The 6,518-nt window shown below is 39.0% G+C and overlaps 1 pseudogene across 1 annotated transcript; it reads left to right on the plus strand.

Moving 5' to 3' along the window:
* The first annotated feature begins 277 nt into the window (after nt 1-277).
* Nucleotides 278-6,224, plus strand: LOC308219007 (caspase-7 pseudogene; annotated as a pseudogene). Its single transcript has 3 exons — nt 278-408; nt 1,695-1,791; nt 5,415-6,224. The product of its transcript is annotated as a caspase-7 pseudogene (transcript).
* Nucleotides 6,225-6,518: the final 294 nt, after the last annotated feature.

Raw genomic sequence — 6,518 nt, forward strand, 5'->3', positions numbered from 1 at the left:
GTCTGCCCTGAGGCTGCAAAGATCAACGGGCCTGGCAACAACAGGCTGGGCAACAACAGGCTGGGCAACAATGGGCCCGGCAACAATGGGCCCGGAGGCAGCGCCACAGATCCTGCGGCTGCTAGCACAGCGCTGAGCCTCAGGGCACAGAGTGACCATGGCTGGGCCTCACCACAGACCCTGCCCCGCCTGGAATGTTCTGAAGCAGCTCACAGCATGTGCGCAGGTGTGGGAATGAGCCTGCGCCTGCAGGAGGACTCCAAGAGACCCTGATCCGATGGAAAAGGCAACAGCCACGCTACAGCCGAGTGGTGTGAGCTCGGCACAGCGGGAGCGGTCGGATCATGGACTGAAACAGAAAGTATTTCAGGTTGCTGGCCGAGAAGACATCCCTGAAAACACGGCATGGTGAGCCTGTTTATCTTTGATTTCTTTCTTTTCTAATTTTCTCTTTCTACTTGGGATCTCTTCTAACATAAGAACTTGCCGAGGCTTTTGTCCTGTACATAACTCAGCAGAATTCTACCATTATTCATGGTGAACATTTAAATAGTGTTGTGCCTCATTTTTAACACTCCTCACTTTCTTTGGCATTACAGTAATGTTTGTGAGAAGTATATTCCATATCTCTTGGGACAAGAGGCATATAGCTGGCACACCATTTCATGTGCTTGCAGATATATAAAGAAATATTCATTTAATTGGAACTAAAACACGCAGAGGTCCTTCACAAAGCCAAAACATATGCTCATTGTGCCATGGCAAACACAAAATTAGGTTGGGGTTTTTTTTGTTTGTGAAGTGAAATTAGTAGCTCAACAGTGTGCAGGTTGTCATGAATACGAAAATCTAACACTACATTAGACTATTTAGAGAAAGAGTAAGAGAGAGGACAGGAAAGGTGAAATATTTATTTTCAAAATGCCTTTGTCTTGTTTTTTTTTCTGGGTTTTTTTAGTTTGTTTTTGTTTGGGGTTTTTTTGTTTTTTGGTTGTGGGTTTGGTTTTTTTTTTCCCACCATCTTTGCACATCTGGATACATCCCTACAGTTAACAGGCACAGGTGTGAATATATCTTGAGGGTTTTTTTAGTTTGTCTTTTGAAACTGGAAAAGTTACAGCCAAGAAAAAAACTATTTGAGGAACTTAAGATCATGTGACTTTACACTCTCATAAGGGTCCTGTAATATTATGACACATTTCTGGATAATTTGCCCTGGCTACCTTCCCAGTAGGAAGAAAAAAACCAAAAAAATCCTACAAAAAAACCCCACACCAAACCAAACCACCCTTCCCTTTCCCTCGACTTTCTCAGTTAATCAAAATAGATTTAAAATCAACACGTGGAGGAAATATATAGTGTTTCCTTATAACTTGTCATCCTTTTTTCCATTTAGAGTGCAGTGTTAGGGTTCCAGAGTGGAAAAGATCAGGCCCAGGACACTAATGCATAAACTTTTTTCAAGCTGAGTTGATCTCAGTGTCAAATGACTGTCCAGTAATATAGTGTTCAGCTTCTTTCAGATAGGATTCAGTACTCATAAGAGAAAGTATATGCATGCAATACAATGATATAATAAAATAAGGCTCCTGGCAGTTTGAATGAAGCAATCTGGGATCTGGTGAATTCCTACCTTAAGGGGATTTTGTTCATGGCACTTTCTTTTTATCTTTTTTCTTTCTTTTTTTCCTTAGTGTCAAAAAGCATAGTTTATTAGAAAAAGGTGGAAGAGAATTTAATCTTCAGATTTTGAATATCATAAATTGGCTACTATCAGCCTCTGTAGTAAAGGTGACAGCCTGCCTTACACTAAGCAACTGATAGCTGACATGATCACCCACTCACAAACATTAACACTAACAAATTGAAATACTTGTAAAAAAATAATCTCAAGACCCTATTTATGACTGAATGAACAACAGATCTACCACCAGACCATTAGAACTGAAGTTTTCCATGTTGCAATGTGTGATGCATGCAATAGTAAATAATTCAGCTTATTGCTATTCTGTTAAAATAAGAAACACTACATATGCTGTAGGTTTCCTTAATGTCATTAATGCATGCTAAAATCAGCAGTAAATTACAGCTTTTTTATTATCTTTTAATTAAACTAATTCTGTCGGTATGTTAATTACAAATTCAAACTTTGGTATCCATCCACTTTGTAATATGTCTGTGGCACCTTCTTTCAAGTGATTTCAGAATCAGTGTTTTAAATTGTCTCCAACATTTCAAAAATCGAGTACTGACTGCAACTAAGCAAATTCAAATGAGTGAGGTTTGTCTAAACCTGTGTCATTTTTCATTATAAACTGGTTTAGAACACAATGGTAATATTCTAATAGACTGCTTATATTTTCATTACATGACTAATTTATTCCCATGAATGGAACACGTACTTATTTAGGGGAAAAAATATCTTGACTAGATAAATTTCACTTTTCTTTAAGCATATTTAGCTTTCTTATCCATTCTGCAAAACAATCGTTATTCCATTTTCACTGAAGAAAAATCTAAACAGTTATGTTTGCAAAGATCTCAGGACGATTATTAAAAAATGAAGTATTGTCATGTCTACTGTTATGTCCAGTGATTGCAACTGGAATGAAATTTTCAATCAGTGGTTGAGAAGGTAAGGGGAGGAGAAGAAAGTAAGAAGAATGGGAATAGGTTGTTTTCTTCAAGAACTTTTCATCTTATTCTGCGAAAACAATTCCTAAAGGAATCTTCCTGTAGACTTCAATAAAAATTGCAATGAGCAATCGATCAGTGAGAGTTGAATATCAAAAAATGAGATAGCAAAGAATTGATTTTAGTGCTTTTATTCAAAAACTTTTTTTAATCATCTGCTTCTTTTTAAAGTTGGCTAAACATTTCTAGGAGGTAATTTCCTACAGTGATTTGAGAAAGGAACCTTAGTATGGGCTTCACTTTGTGAATGTCCTTTTTCACTTGCTACATAGATAGCTTGAACTAAGTATATACATACTAAACAACTAACAGCTGAGATTAATTTCCTCATTTGGAGGTTCTTGAGTTCCTTACTGATTTGTAACAGTGAAAAATAGTAAAATAGGTAAATATTTTTAGATATATTTCCTTACTCTTCTCTGTATTTTTCACTATTATACAATGAATATTGCTTAGGCCCTGGCAGATAAACCTCAGGTGTAAAGGGTGAGGCCAGTTCTAGGCACACTGTGCCTCACCTAAAAAAATCCACTGCACAGGCCCAAAGGATTTACTCACACTTGCAAAGCCTTGTAGTGACAGGCGAGGGGCAAAACAGCAGGTCATCGGGTGCACTGGAAGCCGCAGACCCAACCCTGCATGCAGGTGATTCAGGACATTGGTCGCTCAAGACTGAGCCAAGAGATGATAGTCTTGTTTGGAAACATCCTGAATGACCAATCAGCCTTTTTTCCAAACGGATTTGCCTATCCCACATTGCCCTTTTAGTCCTCATCGAGCTTGGAGTAAGCATGGGTAAAGCCCTTCCCAAATGTTTGTTTGTGAAGGCAAGCCATCAATGAATGAAGTGTTTGGTTTTTTTTTTTTGTGAAGACTGAATAAAGGCTTTCTCTACTATTTATTAACAGAAGCAATAGCTAAAGTAGATTCCACCATTCCATTATTGTGGTTCTCAAATGTGCCTTTGAATAAGCTGCATCCAAAGAAAACCTTTAAGAGACAAAACACCAGAGAGTTTAACCTCTGGAAAAAAAAAAAAGAAAAGAAAGTTGTAGACAGAATTTTTATTTGTGACTAATACTGTTTGTTTTTTTTCCTGATATATAATATGGCTTCTATCAAGTATTTTTTTGAGGAAATAATTACATACATATAGCCATGCCTATCACTTAGCTGAAAAAATGGAAAATGCATTTTGGTATCTCTCATTAAGAGAAAATAATAATTTCATCAGTCATGCAAGCCAGGAACAGGATGTATATGGTACCTGTTGGTACCTCTGTGCTCCACGAGGCTTCACCTATACTCTGACAGAAGACAGCTAGCTATCTTCTAAATAAGTAATATTTCCTCCCCGATGTAATTGGGGCTTAATACATATAAATACGGGGCTAAAATACATATAAAATACGGGGCTTTAATACTTAAATGGCTTAATACATAGAGGTCTCATAAAGACAATTTATTGAGCTACATGTGAAAAATAAGGCAGGTTTAATTTTTATGAATGTCTTTTGTTTTTTACAGAGTGAATAACATTTTTTATGAGAATAAAATAATAATAATATATTTTATGGTGGAGGAGCACTTTTTTTTAAAAGACCTGAATCATGGGGAAGCAGAATTACACTTTGTTGGAGAAAGTGGAATGCTGAAAGAACCTGTAGCACTGTAAACATTAAAAGAACTTAAATTGCATAAAATCTAAAAAGGTATAAAGGAAGTGGTTATACACAAAATGCACACAGAAAAACTAAATAAAATGTGTCATGGTTTAAGCCAGTCGGCAAGTCAGCCACGCAGTTTCTACTCCCCCCCTCCCCCGCCGTCTCTCCCAGAAGAATGGGGAGGAGAATAGAAAGAATGTAACTCCCACGGGCTGAGATAAGAGCAGTCCAGTAACTAAGGTATAACACAAATCACTACTGCTACCATCAATAATAATAATGATAAGAGAAATAACAAGGGAAGAGAATACAATAATACCACCCTCCGAAAACAAGCCTGACCGAGCAGAGCATGCCCTTCTGAGTATCTCCCAGTTACATTCCGGGCATGATGTGCGGTGGTATGGAATACCTCTCTGGCCAGTTTGAGTCAGGTGTCCTGTCCCTGCTTCCTCCCAGAAATCTTTTCACATATTCCATAGCTCAGTTGAGGTCCGAGGTCAAGAAGTCATCTCTTCTTCTTCTTTGTCATGTGATGATAACTCCTGATCAAATGCTCGAGTGGGTGGTGAATACATTGTTTCTCCATCTTGCTTCACCCTTCTTGCCTCTTTTTTGCTTTTTCTGTTGCGTACAGGGGCAAACGATATTGGTATGAATTGGTCCTCTGGTTTAGCTGCAGTGATTATCACTGTGGTTTGAGTAGCAACAGTACTTGTCGCTGGAGGTGGTGTAGCTGCTGTGCTTGGAGCTGGGGTAGCTTCACTGTCTGTTGCAGTCGAAGGTTTCTACTCCCATCCCCCCACCCCCAACCCCCAGTGTGGGGCCTGAAGGGTTGAGATAATGACAGATGGAAAGTGAAGACTCTCCCTGTGGAAATATATCACACTACACTTGAAGTTAAGCATCTGATTTTCACTGAAAAATTGTTACTCTGGAGGACTGGTAGACCTGAGCCCAGAAGCCTGGCTATGGCAGGTGGGAGAGACAAGAGGCTGCAGTGCTCGAGGAAGCCATTCTCCTGCACATGGATTCTTACTTTGTTGGAAAAAGAAGAATGGAGAAGAAGAACAGACAAAGTCCTCTCTCAGTAATCAGTACTGAATTGTTACACCCACATTACAGTATAATATAGACTACAAGAAAGTTGGCAAATGTATTATTCTAAACAACAAAAATTTTGAAGACAAAGCAGGAATGGGCACACGCAATGGCACTGATAAAGATGCTGGAGATTTAGCTAAGAGTTTTCAGAACTTGGGGTTTGAGGTTTGCACATTCAATGACCGAAGCCTGGGTGATATGGAAAAATTACTGAAGCAAGCTGCTGAGGAGAATCACAGTGATGCCGCTTGTTTTGCCTGTACCCTTCTAAGCCATGGAGAAGAAGGACTCGTCTATGGCATGGATGGACCCATGGCTGTCTAGAGTTTGATTGCGCTATTCAGAGGAGACAACTGTAAAAGCCTTATAGGCAAACCCAAATTATTCTTCATTCAGGCATGCAGAGGCTCTTAATTTGATGAAGGCATACAAACTGACTCTGGACCTGCAAATGACACTCTGGAGACAAATGCCAATCTGAGATACAGAATCCCAGTAGAAGCAGATTTTCTGTTTGCATATTCCACAGTGCCAGGTTATTACTCCTGGAGGGATCCTGGAAGAGGCTCCTGGTTTGTGCAGTTTCTGTGCTCTGTGCTAAATGAGCATGGAAAACAACTTGAGATCATGCAGATCCTCACACGGATCAACTATGTGGTTGCCACCAATTTTGAATCACAGTCTGATGATCCACGCTTCAGTGAGAAGAAGCAGATTCCCTGTGTGGTCTCTATGCTCACTAAGGAACTTTACTTCTGAAAGTGTATTTTAATGCAGCCAGTGATGAAAAATCAGGATACAGTTTTGGGTGGAGATTTAATTATAAACTGGAGTAACACATTTTTAACAACAGAAATGTAATTACACTAGATTTTTATATTGTATAAGCTGGGGTATCTGATGGCTGGACAATATGCAAGATTTTAAGGAAGAAATAAATGCTGTGGGCCAACCTGACAGCTAATACTAATGACTGTATCTTAATATCCCTTAGTTTGGCTGTCATGATTTATGGCTACTGAAGACATTCTGAGAGTAAACTACCTGACCGAT

Source organism: Psittacula echo (assembly GCF_963264785.1).
Source record: "Psittacula echo genome assembly, chromosome: 3".
NCBI lineage: Eukaryota > Metazoa > Chordata > Aves > Psittaciformes > Psittacidae > Psittacula > Psittacula echo.